General features: G+C 35.1%; 1 protein-coding gene across 4 annotated transcripts in view; it reads right to left on the minus strand.

Moving 5' to 3' along the window:
• Positions 1 to 18,850, minus strand: part of bmpr1bb (bone morphogenetic protein receptor, type IBb) — a 105,349-nt gene that overhangs the window by 52,709 nt on the left and 33,790 nt on the right. The window contains exons 1-4 of one of the 4 annotated variants that reach the window (XM_079408220.1): positions 4,714 to 4,784; positions 4,224 to 4,324; positions 2,800 to 2,934; positions 2,062 to 2,158 (exon numbers count right to left, since the gene is read on the minus strand). The exons of 1 other annotated variant lie outside the window; for it this stretch is intronic. The gene's annotated coding sequence lies outside the window, so the exon portion shown is untranslated. Of the gene's footprint in view, positions 1 to 2,061; positions 2,159 to 2,799; positions 2,935 to 4,223; positions 4,833 to 18,850 lie in introns of those variants that run through there. 2 more of the 4 variants (XM_079408219.1, XM_079408222.1) reach the window with 2 other exon arrangements.

Genomic DNA, 18,850 nt, shown 5'->3' on the forward strand with positions numbered 1-18,850 from the left:
GTATGTGTGTATGTGTGTATGTGTGTGTGCAGCACACAAACACAATGAGCGGCTGATCGTTTGAGCCCGACAGCAGGTGTGGAGCATCAAACAAATATAGAGCAGACAGTCTGTCCTGAGATACCAAATCTCCTAAACGCTTGAGTGTCATGACAGAAAAACACAGATTTCAGCAGCTGTGCCTCCAAACTACAGGTGTGCGATATTTACGAAATGAAAGATGGACTCATGGTGTGTAAACACCGTAAAAGTGATGTTGACTTAACTTAAAAAAATTGAGGAAACCTTAAAATTATTAAGTAAATAATAATTTAAAAAAATATATAAGTCACTTAACTTATACTTTTTTTATTCTTATTAATTACTTAATAATTTTAAGGCAACGGGTTTCCTCAATTTTTTTAAGTTAAGTCAACATCAGTGTACATTTTGTTAAATTGTACAGTTACAGTTATAAATCATCAAATAAATTTAATAAAACACACATGCAGAAAGTGTCTCGTTTGACAGACACAAACTTTATGATCTTATAAATAGCATTCAGAACAAAATAAACTCTCGAAAATGTACAGTATTGCCCATTTGAGTGGTTTGTGTTTGATCCCGTAGACTGACTAACCACTGACGCTGAACTGCATACTGCATGTTTCATAAAAAAAGCAACGTTCTGAGCAAAAACGCTGAGAAAATCACATTTTTATCAAATACTACATCTGGATTGTATTCTTTAATATGATCAAAGCAAAGATGCAGTAGATGGCTTCCCAAAAGCTTGCACAGTCCTTTACCACTTTCTGGATCTACATTTCACTCTGTAACATTAGGCAGTTTTCATTTATTTGCTGTTTATTGTTGATGATCGCATTATTTTTCATATGCATATGCATACATATGAGATCACTCGTTTCTGCATCTTCCTCGCCTGTGTTTTTGAACAACCCTTTCTAGACTCATTCAGGAGATGCCCGGAAAAACCCGGAAAATTCTGTGTTTGGCGGGGAAAGAGTTCATTTATTCAACATTTCCAAAAAAGACATTAATTAGTTACATTTTAGACACTATATTGTCTGTTGTTTTCTGTTTCGCCAACGAAAATAGTTTCAATCAAAGCTGGAGCAGAACATTTGTGCTTCTCAGAGCTACACTGCAGTGATTGCTTCCTGAATGAATCTGTTTTTGAACCAAACGCTTGGGTTAATGATTCAATGATCCATTTATAAAGACAGCCACTTGCTTTGTTTCTAAACGAATCAGCCATTTTGAACGAATCAGTTGAATCAATGATTCAACAACTCGCTTGTTAAGACAGGGACTCACTGCCACCTACTGCTGGTTTTAGTGTCATATTTATTTATCCATGACAGGAAAAAAACAGCACAAAAAGCTCACTTAGGAAAATATTTAATTATCGTTACTGAAAAAAAAAAATCTATTGAAATCCAAACGCCTGCTACTTCAGAACTAATCTGCATGAGTAGGTCACGGGGAACAAAGCATATCTCAGGTTTCTCAGACAGACGGATGTTTCTGTGCATGTGACCCCGTGACCTCGTCTATATATTCAGATATGTGACCCTGGACCACAAAACCAGTCATAAGGGTACATTTTTTGAAACTGAGATTTATACATAATCTGAAAGCTGAATAAATAATCTCTCCATTGATGTATGGTTTGTTATGATAGGACAATATTTGTCTGAGATACAACTATTTGAAAATCTGGAATCTGAGGGAGCAAAAAAATCTAAATATTGAGAAAATCTCCTTTAAAGTTGTTCAAATGAAGTTCTTAGCAATGCATATTACTAATCAAAAATGAAGTTTTGATATATTTACGGTAGGATATTTAGTAAATATCTTCATGGAACATGATCTTAATATCCTAATGATTTTTGTCATAAAAGAAAAATTTATAATTTTGATCCATACAATGTATTGTTGTCTATTGCTACAAATATACCTGTGTTACTCATGACTGCTTTTGTGCTGCAGGGACACATGTGTGGCCAAAGCTGAGAGCAGGACAAACCCTCCTGATGTCTGACTCTGAGAGCGGCTCACCTGTGTCTGTCTGTCTGTCTGTGGACGCCTCGAGCTGCTCAGAGCCTCACAGCCTGTGCTTCTGCCCTAAACATCTGACCTCACGCTGTTCACACACCTAGAGACAGAGAGACAGCCTTCAGCGTGATCACGTGGCTCTGAATTATGCTGATTTATGACGTCAAAATCGGTACTCAAATCAAAGCAGCAAATCGGCATATTATTATGATTTCTGAAGGATCATATGAAAATTCAGCTTTAATCACTGAAATAATTACATTTTACAGTATGTTCACATAGAAAAGAGTTATTTGTATCAAAAATATTACACATTTTACTGTATTTTTGATCAAATAAATGCTGAGATGAAAACATTAAAGGATTGAATTATTGCAAACTTTTGAAAGGTAATGTACAGTATATGTATGACTAACACACAAAGATATTATTACATTTTCTAATATCCTGTTTCACCACAAAATGCCTCATTATGGAAGGAAAATGTGTTAATGTGTCACGTTGACTTTAAACTCAGATGTTTAATGATTGTTAGCACACAGATCTGCTGTTAGAAACATGATGTTCAGCTTCTCTGGAGATACAGCATGTTTTTCTCTATCATTTCATGTTAGCGGATCGATCTCTCATCCCGAGCCGTGTTTTCTCTTCTGCTAATGTATCTCATAACCTCCTGCCTCTCTGCAGTCGATAAACGCTGGAAACGCAATCCATCTCTGAAATCTCACTCCGTTCACTTACTGTAAAGCTGAAGATCGGTGCCCACAGACAAGTGAAAACAAGACGGATGCTGAGCGAGAGTGAGATGAATCTCCGTCTGAAGCGCAGCCCTCACGTTACTCACTGTTTTGGCAACCGATGACAAACAGCAGAGAGCTATGAGACACAGACACACAAATAAAGCACTGCATCACAAACACACCGCTTTGTGTTATAATGTCAAGCTGTTTCAAGACTGATTCACTCAATTAACATGAAGCATCTGATCTTTCATCATGTGTCCATCACGTTATAAACAAAATAAATAAATAATAATCATTTAATGCATTATCAAAAAAGCAAATAAACAATTATTATTATTATGCCTAATATAAAACTATTTTATATATTTAATATATAAGCTGTTCTTGATAGTGCTGTCAAACGATTAATCACAATTAATCTCATCCAAATTAAATGTTTGTTTACATAATATACGTGTGCTGTGTATATTTATTATATATTATATAAATACACACACATCATGTATATATTTTGAAAATATTAATTCATATTATATATAAATATATTGAATAAATGAACAAATATATTTTTTCTATATTTTTACACAGTCTGTGTATTTCTATATGCATAAATATACACAGCACACACACGTATATTATGTAAACAAAAACATATATTTTATGTGTGATTTATTGAGATTAATTTTTTGACTAGTTCTTGCATATTACTATGCATAATTATTTAATATATAAACTCTTGAACATATTTAATATATTTTATATGATTATCTATACATCATTGTGTAACATAGAAACTATTTAATGTAATTAATATATATCTATTATTATTATTATTATTATTTGATATATAAACTATTTGGGGAGTCATATTTCCAGCAAAAACAACTATAATGTATATCGTAAAATGACTCAACCCATTGATTGCACTGTTCACTGTTCATGAAGGGATAGTTCACCCAAAAATTAATCATTTTCTCCTCCTCATGTTGTTTCAAACCTACATGACTTTCTTCTACACAATCCCAACAAAGACATTACAAAAACATTTATATAATTTTCATAATCATTATGATATAATGAAAGTCAATGGGAGTGAATGATGACGGAATGCTCATTTTTGGGTGAACTATCCCTTTAACTCTCACTCTCTCACACACACACACACACACACACACACACACACACACACTCTCACTCTCTCTCACACACACACACACACACACACACACTCTCACTCTCACTCTCTCTCACACACACACACACACACACACACTCTCTCTCACACACACACACACTCTCGCTCTCTCTCACACACACACACACACACACACACACTCTCACTCTCACACACACACAAACACTAGTGTTGTCAAAAATATGGATATTTCGATAAATATCGATACTGAAATATCTGAACGGTACCAATATTAATTTCCCGAAGTATGGATACACCGATACTAGCCGAGCTTCTCTCCAAAGGCGCTGGACAAGCACCACACGTGACCGCACTCGTCTCCTTCGCTCTGGTTAAATAGCACAAGTGAAGTGAATAGAAAGATGACTGCTCTGGTTGTTAAAGAACACAGCAGGAGCGCTATCTGTAGGGATCTATGATCTCCGCGATGCAGAGAACGCCACGGAATCCAGTCATAAACACGGAATTTACCGTTTAACTCGGAATGTCACGGAATTTGTCAAAGTTTGGATGAATTAATCAAAAGTAGGTCATTACACTTAAATCAAATCGCGATATGGACTAGTATCTGTAAATATTAAGCTGCAAAAGTGGATTTAAATATGAATCCTGCATGTTCTGCGCGTCTCTGTGTGAATGTGCTGCACGTGCGGTTGTTTACTAATGTGGCGCTCGCGGTGATTTCAGCGTCTGCCGTCTCAATGAGGACATACATACATCAACAATATCTCCAGAACTGATCTGAAAGGCACTTTACCAGCATTTTACCATTTAATTTGAGTAAAACTAGCGTCATATCATACACACACAGAACTTTAGAAGTATTCACGGCAACCCGTCAAAATAAAAGTTCGGTTTAACAGCCTATTAAAGACCGTGTGCCAGAAATAGGCTATATTACTATTATTTAGTAGAATGTACATAATACTACTACTTACTACTACTGTTAATTTTTTTAAAGAAATAATCACAAAATATTTTAATTCTAATAGTAAATCCCCTTCATTTGCCAAAAATGTAAATGTTTAATTTTCATTAATTCAAATATAAATTAATAAAAAAAAATGTATGCCTTCATCTGATATCCAGTACAATTTAAATAAACAACACAGAATTTCTGAGGGGGAAAACACATTTCATAAGGCTACTGTAAGAATAAATAAAAATTGTTTGTATGCATTCAAATAATAGACATGCTAAAACACAGAATTTGGTAACAATAAAACATAAGGTGAGAAAAAAATAAAACATTTCATACGGACCTAAACGTGTCATTTTTGTTGCACTTTTAATAAATTAAATGTTAAATTGTATCATTTTCATGATTTTAATGAATTAGACATGCTTTTAGATTAATAGCATTTAATTTGACCATTAAAAAAAAGTCCAGAAAAATTCAAACGGAAAAAAACGGAATCCAGAAAAATAAAAAATTGAATGTAGAAAAAAATAAAACGGAATTTGGGGAAAAATAATACAGATTTCATAGGGCCCTATATCTGGAAATATTTTGGTTATGAAGCAAATTAGAATTTTTGGGATTTTAATTAGTACATGTATTAGTAAACGTTAGTTTCAATTAACATTTAACTAAGATTAATAAAATGATGATTTCATTTTCCAGTTAAAGTGGAGTCTGGGTGTGTGATATACAGTATATCTTCTGCAATAATATGGTAAGTGTTGTTGTAATGATGTGGGATTTGACATGATCAAGAAGACTATATCACCAAATCACACACAGAGTGCACGCACTTGATTTATTAGTCTATTAAAACTCAAAATTCTAGGCATTCTAAAGTGTAGACGGCAAAAATGCTTCTGTATGCTTTTTATATTTATATAATTTTATATAGTTAACTTAATCTTTATCACACAAAGAGGGTCGTTTCTCTGCAGATATCAGCATGACAACACATTTAATAATCATTTTATACGAGATCAGTAAAGCAATAAGTGACTTACATTTTAGACACAATATTGCTTGTTTTTGATCAATTTTGCCAACGAAAATAGTTTCAAACAACGATCACAGCACTGTTTTGCATCTCTGAGTGATGGACAGTGTTTACTTATTGAATGAATCAGCCATTTGAACGAATCGGTTGAATAAATGATTCAGTGATTCACTCATTAACAGAGTCAATGCTTTGTTCCTGAATGAATCAGTCGTTTGAACGAATCGGTTGAATAAATGATTCAGTGATTCACTCATTAACAGAGTCAATGCTTTATTCCTGAATGAATCAGTCGTTTGAACGAATCGGTTGAATAAATGATTCAGTGATTCACTCATTAACAGAGTCAATGCTTTGTTCCTGAATGAATCAGTCGTTTGAACGAATCGGTTGAATAAATGATTCAGTGATTCACTCATTAACCGAGTCAATGCTTTGTTCCTGAATGAATCATTTGTTTGAACGAATCGGTTGAATAAATGATTCAGTGATTCACTCATTAACAGAGTCAATGCTTTGTTCCTGAATGAATCCGTCGTTTGAACGAATCGGTTGAATAAATGATTCAGTGATTCACTCATTAACAGAGTCAATGCTCTGTTCCTGAATGAATCAGTTGTTTGAATGAATCGGTTGAATCTCAATGACTCACTCATTAACAGACACTTGCTGCCACGTACTGGCGCTGTTCATTTCACATTTCGACTTGTTTTGAATTATTTCAAATATCAGTATTCAACGTTTTATGTTAAAAACAAAACATTAGGCCTATTTATGCATCTGTAACTGCAGTTTAAATGTATCCATGTCCCCTCTGAGATACATGTGTAAATACATCTAAATGCTGTTTCAGATGCAGATTCCAGAAATGTTTTATAATGTCGGAATGAAAGACACTAAATGCCTCTTCTTATTCTTACCCAAAAATACAAAATGGAAGAAAGAGTCTTGCAACTCAAGCTGTATATGAACATTTTTATTTGCTTCTTTTCCATTTTGCATTTACTTTCAATACTTAAGTACGTTTAAGATTTAAAAAATACTTTTCATACTTAAGCACAATAAATATCACATACTTTAAGACTTATATTCAGGTAATATTCTAAACGGTGACTTCAGCTTCTACCAGTCATTTTCTGGTTAGATATCTGTACTTTTACTTAAGTGTGGCTTTGAGGTGGTTCATTGACATCTGCAGCTGACAGATGAAGTGAAGCTCTTATCTGATGAACCGCTCCACTTAAAGCAAATGAAGGAGATCCCAGAATCCTCAGATGTCTCTGCTTGTTTAAGGTCAGCTTTGATGGCTGATTTCTGATTGCAGATGGGCTGCAGCTTTGACTTGTTTAACCGCATGTAATTATGCGATCCAGCTGGATTAGAGCGACACGAGAGATAGTCTGATTCCTGACAGTCACTAACCACTAATGATATCAGCTCAGCTCCACTATAAACCCTCACAACACCACGCACTTTCAGTCCTGCTGCTCGTTTAGGAGCTATGACTCAATTAAAGCAACAGAGCAGGCAAATATGAAAACACACTCATCGTTTGCTCATCATCACTGAATATTATTCTCATGCTGTTTGGACCAAATGACTTTTGAGACTTTCTTCCTTCAGTGGAAACCTATAGTAGTCGTTTAGCTCAAATTCCTCACTGCTGTTTTCCACATAATGAAACCAGACAGCAACCGTATAAGAATTAATTCTAATAAAACTATTTTTTAACTACACTTACATTTCTGTCCATATATATTATATATAATACAGTTGGGTTCAAACAAAAGGTGCTATCTTCTAAGTTGTGTATCAGATCCAGATGAAAATACCTGTAAATAAAAGCTGAAATGTTAATCTCTCATCTCATATTCATCTTTTGATGTCAAACCCAAAGGTTTTCAGTCTACAGCAAAAATAAAGGAATTGGCCTCACTGTTCCAATACTTTTGGAGGGCACTGTATATACAGTCAGGTCCATAAATATTGGGACATCGACACAATTCTAACATTTTTGGCTCTATACACAACCACAATGGATTTCAAATGAAACGAACAAGATGTGCTTTAACTGCAGACTGTCAGCTTTAATTTGAGGGTATTTACATCCAAATCAGGTGAACGGTGTAGGAATTACAACAGTTTGCATATGTGCCTCCCACTTGTTAAGGGACCAAAAGTAATGGGACAATTGGCTTCTCAGCTGTTCCATGGCCAGGTGTGTGTTATTCCCTCATTATCCCAATTACAATGAGCAGATAAAAGGTCCAGAGTTCATTTCAAGTGTGCTATTTGCATTTGGAATCTGTTGCTGTCAACTGTCAAGATGAGATCCAAAGAGCTGTCGCTATCAGTGAAGCAAGCCATCATTAGGCTGAAAAAACAAAACAAACCCATCAGAGAGATAGCAAAAACATTAGGCGTGGCCAAAACAACTGTTTGGAACATTCTTAAAAAGAAGGAACGCACCGGTGAACGCACTCAGCAACACCAAAAGACCCGGAAGACCACGGAAAACAACTGTTTGGAACATTCTTAAAACTGCCATATGACATTGAGATTAACTTTTGTTATTGACCAAATACTTATTTTCCACCATAATTTGCAAATAAATTCATTAAAAATCCTACAATGTGATTTCCTGGATTCTTTCCCCCCATTCTGTCTCTCATAGTTGAAGTGTACCTATGATGAAAATTACAGGCCTCTCTCATCTTTTTTAGTGGGAGAACTTGCACAATTGGTGACTATAATATATAATAAACATAAATATGAATACATATGTAATATTGTAATATTTTAATCTATATATTCACTACTACATTTGCATATTTAAATTTACTAATTTAAAGTTTATCATGTAACTTCACACTTAATTTAATGAATAAATAATAAATACAAATAAATAAATTAATATATAAATATAGTACATTTGCATATTTATCTTTCCACTTTTTACCAAAAATAAATATATGTATATTTTTATTTAAATAAATATAAATATTATTAAATTTTTATAAATAAAAAAAATAAAAATGCCATGAGTATAGATAAAAAAAATAATTAAAAAAAATGATAAAACGGCTAAACATCTATTTTTGTGTTCCACTGAAGAAATTAAGTCAAAATGAGTGAAGCTAATTTTTGCATGGCTTTTTTCCCTGCAACTGGGATATTAAATGATCAGGTTAAAATGTAAGAACATCATAAGTCTTCAAGCTCTTCCTAGGTAAACACTATAATGTAAATGCTCATTCCTTTTTCTAGGGTAAAACTATGAGACATGAGCTGGACTGGATCAGCGGGATCTCGGCCACGTCCCCTAGAGGCCACCGAAACACATTTCTCAACGTATACTGCACAATTAAAATGTTTAGGGTTCGACAGCAGCGTCAGGCCGAAAGAAACAATAGAACGTGTGTTTAAGGCCTTAAAAGTTTCCACGCACACATCCAATTTCTCTGTCAGAACAGTAAAGCAGCTCTAGAGCGCAAAGAGCACGAATGTGAGAGATCCAGCGCCGGCAGACGACCTTTGCACATGCACATGCAAATCTTCATGTGCATGTGTGTGTGTGTGTGTGTGTGTGTGTGTGTGTGTATGTGTGGGGCCCGCCAGGCCGTGTAAGCTGTGATCGCAGAAGAGCTGCACAGCTGTTGGGAGTTTGGCTGCATCTGCTGCAACTCTGATTTCATGGAACAAAGCGAGAATGCCATCAAACTGTCAGCCCTCCGCACACGTCTGTTTCCACCTATTTTCACATCAGCGCTGATGCTCGCCTCCCTCCAGCCCTCACATCTCTGCGAACCAGAGCAGACAGTGTGTGTCACTAAACAAACCCACAGATCACGGCGTTTAGCACAAACCTCACTCATTCTGCTTACAGCTGCACTACAAAATAACCCCCCCCGAAAATTTACGGTAAAAAAAAAACGGCAGCTGTGATTACCAGACTTTTACCGTAAAAAATACGGTAGCAACATTTTAGATTTTACAGTTTTAACTTAAATTTACAGTTAAATACCGTAACTTTATTAACTGATATAATGTTAATATACCAACCTATTGAAGTACTGAAATCTGTTTTGTTCCTTTGTAATACACTGATAATCACCAAAAGCAGGAGCTGATGAGAAAGTCACAAGTGACTTCAAAAACCAAAGCCCATCACAAGTAGCTTTTAATTATTAACATATATAGAAGGTGCACAGTGTCATTCACACAAACACTAAACACCATCATGATAACAAATAATGCAATAAACATTCATTTAACAACATCAGGTGTAACATACAACCCTAATAAACATAACTGGTAAGAGAAACCTAAGGAGAAACAGTTATTTCAACAAAAAATCATTAAATTTGAAATGTAACGCAGGGAATTGTGGGAATGTCAGTTTACGGTTATTCACTGTAAATTCTTCACATTTCTTCACTTCCAAAAAACGGTATACTACTGTAAAATTACATGTAATGTCTAATGCAGTTTTTCACCGTATATAGTACGGGAACTTACGTTAACCACATAACCAAGTAAATATTTTACCGTTAAATTCACAGGCATTTTTTTTTACAGTTAATTGATATTGTAATTTGCAGGCCGCGTTATACTAATGGGCAACATGAGCTGCAGTCCAATTCACTTTTGCATTTTAAATAGGGTTGCCAACCAGTCTGTATAATACACAATCGTCCCATATTTGCAGGCAAACACCGTATGACCACCTAGATCATACAAATAACAAAAAATTATTATTTTTCCAAATCATTGTTTGAATTGAGAACGTAGCCGCTCTAGGAAGACTTTAAAGGAGACCTATAATGCCCCTTTTTACAAAATGTAAAATAAGTCTCTGATGTAATAAGTCCAGAGTGTGTATCAATACCCCACTGATCATTTTTTATAGCTTGTTTAAGTTGCCACTTTTGAGCCAAAACGCACAGTTTTTGTTGTTTTATACATTGTATATCTCCAGTAATGGCAGACAAAGACATGATTATAGATCATAAGCACAACATCCAGCTAGAAACCATACAAGCTATCTGAGGGAAGACGTCTTTCACTATTGTAGCCTAAGTTAATGTTGTTAATTAGAGACACAAAATCTTGCATATTAGAAGAAGAGCAGGAAGAAGCCCTTTTAGTGGTGAGTGATATTTAATTTACCTTGCTGGGCTGTTTCTTCTGTTACTTATAATAATTGACTTTATGTACTATATATATATATATATATATATATATGAATGAATAAATAAAAACATGTAAACATACATATATATTTATATATATATATTAAAGAGATGCTTTTAAACAAAAGGAAATCCTCAGCTAAGGGGAAGTCGTGGCCTAATGGTTAGAGAGTCTGTGTGTGTGTGTGTGTGTGTGTGTGTGTGTGTGTCTTCCTGCGCCGCGTTCCCGGTCTGCAACCCAACACGACACACTTGAGCAGCGGAGGCGATTAGCGCGCTATCGTGTGTCTGTTGGTGGTGTAAGTGATTGTAATTGTTTTGGTTCTGTGATATAACAGGCTTTTGTGCGCTCAGGTGCACTGCGGCTCAGGTGTGAGTGGAAACCCGATCCGATCAGTGAGGATTACCGACAAATCCCCTTCATTCATGCGCTATCAGCTCCGACAGCACAGGTGTTACGACTGACAGGTACAGTAGCTGTACAGTAGAGATATTACATTTGATATTTTATTGATTTATAAAAAAAAAAATATATAATAAATAGTATTATATAAATAAATGTTATATTTAAATTTTTATTATTTTATTTATTTATATTATCATTTATATTAAAGAAAAAAAACTTTTTTTGAATTGTGATATATTAACATTTACACCTTAATTCTCAATAATGTAATGCAAAAGTTTTGTGGTGAGAAAGTATTATTGTATTATTATATACTATAACTATATGCTATAATATTATGAGCATCCCATGGAGTCAAAAGGCCAAATGTGCTGCAACTGACAGATATCTACAATACAATACAGATTTTATTTCTATAGCACATTTAAAACAACTGCCATTGCCTATTTATAGCATTGACATTATTTTCATGACAAATATAAATATGTTCCACCCCAATTCTCAATACTTTAATGTAAAAGAAATCTAGTTGTGAAAAAAGTATTGTATTGATATATTACATATAATTTGAATATACATCATGATAGTGTTTATTGTTATGCCATATAAATGTGATTTCATTACAAACAAATACTGTAAATGGTATTATGACTGACAGGTGACTACAGTAAAAATCACTGTATAAATATGATATTTTTAAATATTAAAGAAAATAAAGCCTATTTAAAGGAGAATGACAAATATAAATATTTTCCACTCAAAACTGTAATGCAAAAGAAACCTTGTTGTGAAAGTATTATATTATTGTATTTGTTTTTTATTTTATTTGTTAATATTAAATAATTTAATATTTGAAATAATTAATATTATTTATTCTATTTAGATTTTATTTATTTATTTTATATTTAAAAATTTCTGTCAGCACACCACAGACACGACAAGGCCAGAGGTGTTATGACTGACAGGATCAATGATATATAAATATATTATTAAATATATTATTTATGGACTGACAGGTAGCTGCAGTGCCTTCAATCCATCCTACAGCGTCGACAGAAACAAACAAACCCTCGAGGTTATTTTAGATGAGGTACTGGAGGTATCTGGAGCTGACCTTCTCAAGCTCTGCTAACATCAACACTTCTCCAGACTGCCGCCAACTCACGCTATCAAAACAAACGCTTCGCTGCTGTTTATTTGACATCAGAGAGCACACAGTTGACTTCTCAGGCTCCGGTTGCATCCTGCTAATGTGAGCGCTCTCCGATCTCGTTCAGAGAGGTTTGACCCCTCGTAAACACACAGAGATTCAGAGAGGAAGAACCGGGAAATACTGAGATCATGTCTTCATTTGGACACATTTTGAAGCATACACATACTGTACAGCGTATTAAATACAGTCCTGTCATGTCTTCTCAAAGAAATCATGAAAACATGGACAGCAAGTCATAGTATTGCTGTAAAATCTGTAAAACACAGTGATTTTGTTTTGGGAAACAACACCATTCAGTTTGATAGGACATATATCCTTAAATAAATAAATAAATAAATGATCATAACACATGGTTATATGATTATTTGGACACACAGCCTTATACAGATTTATTTATATTTATATATATATATATATATATATATATACATACACACACACACACTTATGTAGATTGATTACACAATCACACACACACACACACACATATATATATATATTATATTATATGTGTGTGTAATCAATGTACATACATGTATTAACATAATATAAAAAAAGTTTTATTTTATATATAAAAATGAAGTAAATAAATAATATTAACTGTAATTTTACTGTATGCAATATAAAGTAAATTTATTAGTGTTTGTATTTAGATATTTAGCTTATTTTTTATATTTACTGTACTTACACACACACATAAATATTAAATATTTTATTCAAAAGATTTAATTAAATCTATAAATAAAAATAAAACTAGTTTTATTATAAATATTTATAAATATTAAATTTAAAATATATAAATAAACCAGCTTTTTTGCTTAAAATAAATAAAACTCTCATAACTATGCATGATTATTTGGATTTTAATGTATAGAACTGCAAACATTATATTTCAGACCCACAATCTATTTTGGGATCTCTGCCCGATTGAAATATTCGATCATAAAAACACTGACACTACAGAAGCAGCACGTATAATAAGAGCAGAACTAGGATTATTTGAGCAAGACTTCATGACACGGCATTCATAAAGCACTCGGCACTCAGACGCCAATCGTGACGGAACAATTTCCTAAATTGAAAATTACAATCTGGATGGATTTCAAAGCGGAGGGGTAATTTTCCACCGCGCCGTCACGCCTCACAGATCAGAGCGGGACAGAAATATTATACTTATGCCAAAGGGAATCCATCAGGATCAAAGAACAAGGAACCCGGTCCTGAATGAGATGGACAGAGACAGAAAAACCAAAGCCAATGAACTCTGAACAACAGCGTCCATCCCGACTCCTGGACATGTCCCATCATGCACTAGTGATTCCTCCTCATCTGCTAAAATCAGCTTCACTTCAAACTTAAACCTGAACACTGTTCAACCCGCTCTGTCTCAACCAGTTCAGGCGGCAGATAACTAAAAATAGTCACTATCTGAGCATAAAGTAGTGGCAAACATTTCACTGAATTGGTTCATTCAGAGAGTTTGTTTTAGTGAATCAGATAATATCTATGAATTACTACAAAAACACATTCACCTGTTCATATTAGGTATGAAATGTATGTACCTTTTTAAAGTGAAATAAATACTCAGCAGTACTAAAATAATTAATTTAAAGAAATACAGAATAGGATTAAGGGTAAAAATAAAATAACATTTTTTACTGTTTTTAAAATAAAATAAAATACACTATTAGCTGTATGTAGTGCAATTTATGTTTGAGGTTGTCAAAGCATCATAGTTTTTCTTAAAACCTAATAGTATAGCTAAATAATAATAATAATAATAATAAATATTGAAGAATAAAATAATAAATAAATAATAAAATAAAATAAAATACCTGCTACTGAAATGATCCTTGGTAGATTAAACATACTGAGCAACAATACTAACCAGTCAAACAAACTAAAGAAAATGAAGGTGTTCAAAGCAGAAGCACAGCATATTTCTGACTGATTGAGTGAGTTCAAGCTGACGGCTGTTGGCAGTCGAACACCTTCAGCAGGTTTAATCAGAGAGAAGAAACACAACAATCGGGAAGATGATGATGTCATGTGTTTCCACGGTAAGGAGCAAAGCCTCATGGGACACACACACACACACACACACACAGAGAGAGAGAGAGAGAGGGGTCAGAGTTTATTGTGTGTGAGAACTGCATCCGTCAAATCAAACACTCAAGTGCGAGTTTATTCCACCATATTAAAGTTTCTCCTCAACAATAAAGAGAGAAACACAAACGCCGAGGCATCATGAGCAACCGCTGCACACCGAGAGTCTAAACGCAAAACCAACATTCACCAATTACCAGGGTTAATTGTGTTTACAAAGCTGCAGCTGCTCTGGATTACGATCACACTGCTCCTATAAAAACAGAGATGAGCGCTGAACACACAAACCACTAGACCAGCCCCTCATTCAAGAGAATTAATATTTCATGTACATTAACATGCAGCAATCCGTCAACGTCTCAACTTATTCTCCTGAGCGTCTCAAAGGAAGTTGCTACAAATGCAGGTAATTAATCACAGATGGATCCTTCTGTAAATCTGAATGTCTTATTATCAAAAATTAAGAAATATTTATTGGCACTTTACTTAAAGTCTGTATGTATAATGCATTATAAAGTGTTACTAAAGGGTATAATGCAGTTTAATCATTCATAATGTGCATTGAAATACATTATATATTGTTGTAAATAATTATAACCAAATTTATATTGCATAGTGTAACAATGAATTGATAAGTGTTATAATGTATTAACTGTGGTTACTATTATTCATGAGATTCTACAATGCATTCTAAGGAGCATTGTAAGGCATAATTAATGCATTAAACTGTTTTTATAAATGCATTATAAATAAAGGCTTCAAGTAAAGTGTTACAAAATATTTTTATTGTAATATGTCACTGTAAAACAAAACAACAGCAAACAATTGTATTTAACTCATATTTCAGCCGGAAGCAATGAAGTAAAAAAAGTCTAGATGGATGTGTTTCAGCTTTTGTCTTCTCCAGATGTTAACTGATGGACTGGAGTGGTGTGGATTATTGTGGTGTTTTTATCAGCTGTTTGGACTCTCATTCTGACGGCACCCATTCACTTTAGTGAGCATCCATTGCTGAGACACAGATGCAATGCAACAATCCAAATTCCGGAAATGTTGGGACGTTTTTTTAAATTTGAATGAAATGAAAACTAAAAGACTTTCAAATCACATGAGCCGATATTTTATTCACAATAGAACAGAGAGAACATAACAGATGTTTAAATCTTTTAAATATTTATCCACTAAATGAGCTCATTTCATATTTGATGCCTGCTACAGGTCTCAAAAAAAGTTGGCACGGGGCAACAAAGGGCTGAAAAAGCAAGAAATTTTTAAAAGATTCAGCTGGGAGAACATCTAGCCACTAATTAAGTTAATTGACATCAGGTCTGTAACATGATTAGCTATAAAAGGGATGTCTTAGAGAGGCAGAGTCTCTCAGAAGTAAAGATGGGCAGAGGCTCTCCAATCTGTGAAAGAGTGCGTAAAAAGACTGTGGGATACTTTAAAAACAGCGTTCCTCAACGTCAAATTGCAAAGGCTTTGCAAATCTCATCATCTACAGCGCATAACATCATCAAAAGATTCAGAGAAACTGGAGAAATGTCTGTGTGTAAGGGACAAGTCCGAAGACCTTTGTTGGATGCCCGTGGTCTTCAGGCCCTCAGACACTGCATCACTCATAATTCATCATTTTAGTGACTCTCTCTCACAGTCTGAGCCAAAAGCGTGATTGATTTCACTCTCTCTGGGTATCTGATGTCCGTCACAGACTGTAGTCGTAGTCATCTGAAGACTCTTCTTGTCACACGTTTTGTTTTACTGACCGTCCTGCTGGCCTTTGCCCATCTGACACTCGACCCGTGGGGGATTTGGAGAGTCTTTGAAGCACGTTATTGAAGAGCTTTGGTGTCGTTCAGGTCAGGAAGGATTACGCAGCGGATTGGACATGCGAGCCGCCGGGGAACGCTTTCTCAGAAACCCAAATGCCCCTGAAAGCAGCGGAGGCCTGGGCAGAAAAGCCTCGTTGGGCCTAATGAACATTGTGTCATGGTAAATAAATGAAAAAAGGTCTGGGGAGAGAGTTACAGGAAAAACAAAGCGAAGCTGGAAAGTCTGTGAGAGCGGCTACTGAAGGTGCCAGAGCAGAAACTCAAAGAGAGCGAGTGTTTCCATCCCGCATGTGTCTGAAATTAACAGTGGAAAATGCATTTTTAACATTATTGAACTGAGGCTGACAAATTGAGGGTGGTGAAGTGGACCAGCTGTGTTTTTTAAGTATCCATGACTGTGCTGTAAGTACTAGCCTATATAACTAACAGGCTATTCTTAATGTGGTATTAAACATTTCCACAAGATTAATCTACTATGAACAATTAACTTAAAAAAATGCTAAATAAACATTTGAACTAAAATACATATGTTACACACCCAGGGCTAATTTATTAAAGAACAAACATTTTAAAATATATCCACCTTATTTTTCAACACGGAAGTCAGCCGTTTTCTTCCGGTTCATTAGCGCTGTAGGGAAATTGCGAGAAGAATAACAGAGCCATAAATAGTCAAACTCTTCATAATTATGATAATACAGGTGCATCTAAAAAAAAATTAATATTGTGAAAAAGTTTTTTTATTGTAACTTATTTCAAAAAGTGAAACGTTCATATTTTCTAGATTCATTACATGTAAAGTAAAACATTCCAAAAATCCAGTATCTCAAAATATTAGAATATTTCCTAAGATCAATCAAAAAAAAAGATTTGCCAAACAGAAAGTTCAAGTTCTTTAAAGTATGGTCATTTCTGCACTCAATACTTGGTCGGGGCTCGTTTAGCACAAACTCCAGCATCAGAGAGGAATGGCATGGAAGCGATCAGCCTGTGGCTCTGCTGAGGCACTATTGAGTCTTCAGCTCGTCTGGATTGTTGGATCCACTGTTTCTCATCTTTCTCTTGAAAACATCCCATAGATTTCATATGGGGTTCAGGTCAGGCATGTTGGCTGGCCAATCAAGCACAGTGATATCATGGTCAGCAAACCACTTGGAAGTGTTTTTGGCAGTGTGGGCAGGTACTAAAGTCCTGCTGGAAAAGGAAATCAGCATCTCCATAAAGCGTATCAGCAGATGGAAGCATAAAGTGCTCCAAAATCTCTTGGTAGACGGCTGCATTGAGTTAATAAAACTTGGACTTGATAAAACACAGTGGACCAACACCAGCAGATGCCACGGTGTGTGTGTGTGTGTGTGTGTGTATATAGTCCATTGTTATGGCACAAAGAATGTTTCGTTTATCATCAAATAGCTGTCACTCACTTTTGTTCATCGCGATCTCAAAAAGACACGTTATAATCAATCAATTCTCTATGCTGCATAATTAATCTCTTATTAACATCGCGTCTACACTTTGTTATAATGAGATGATTCCTGCTGAACGCAACACCTGAACAAAAACAATGACAATGAGAGATGAGTGGATTCTAACTTCAACGCCTCTGATTGGCTGTTGGGTTCAAGAAATCAACAGATATGCCTGTGATTGGCTACACTGCTCAACGCTGCAAAAAAACGTTGAAATAGAAACGATCTCCCAGAGCGCAAACCATAACGCACTAGATAGTTTGCCAAATCTGCAATGAAATGGCATTATTACAGCTTTAACTGAGGGTGCTACTGATTTCGTTTGAGGGTGCTTAGCACCCCTGTTGAGCCGGGCCTGCTTTTGCTACAAAAAAAACATGGTTAATGTACAGTACACGAGATCTGAGTACATTTTCATACACCAGGCAGGGAATCTCCACCATTAAAGACGCCGTCAGGAGCCTCAAACCAGGATTATTGCTTTGCAAACGTCTCCAAACCTGTGCCTACAATAACAGCGGTAACTGAGCGGGGACTTGTCATTATTAGTCTTATTATGACTTCTGCAGGCTGGAGTTGGTGGGTCGGTGGGTCAGACGGACACAGGTGTGGGCAGCGAGCGCTCAGGGATTTTCCATGCTGTAAGTTGTCCAGGTATGTGTAATTAAATCCCTTCGG

Source organism: Barbus barbus, assembly GCF_936440315.1.
Source record: "Barbus barbus genome assembly, chromosome: 45".
NCBI classification, from domain to species: Eukaryota; Metazoa; Chordata; class Actinopteri; order Cypriniformes; family Cyprinidae; genus Barbus; species Barbus barbus.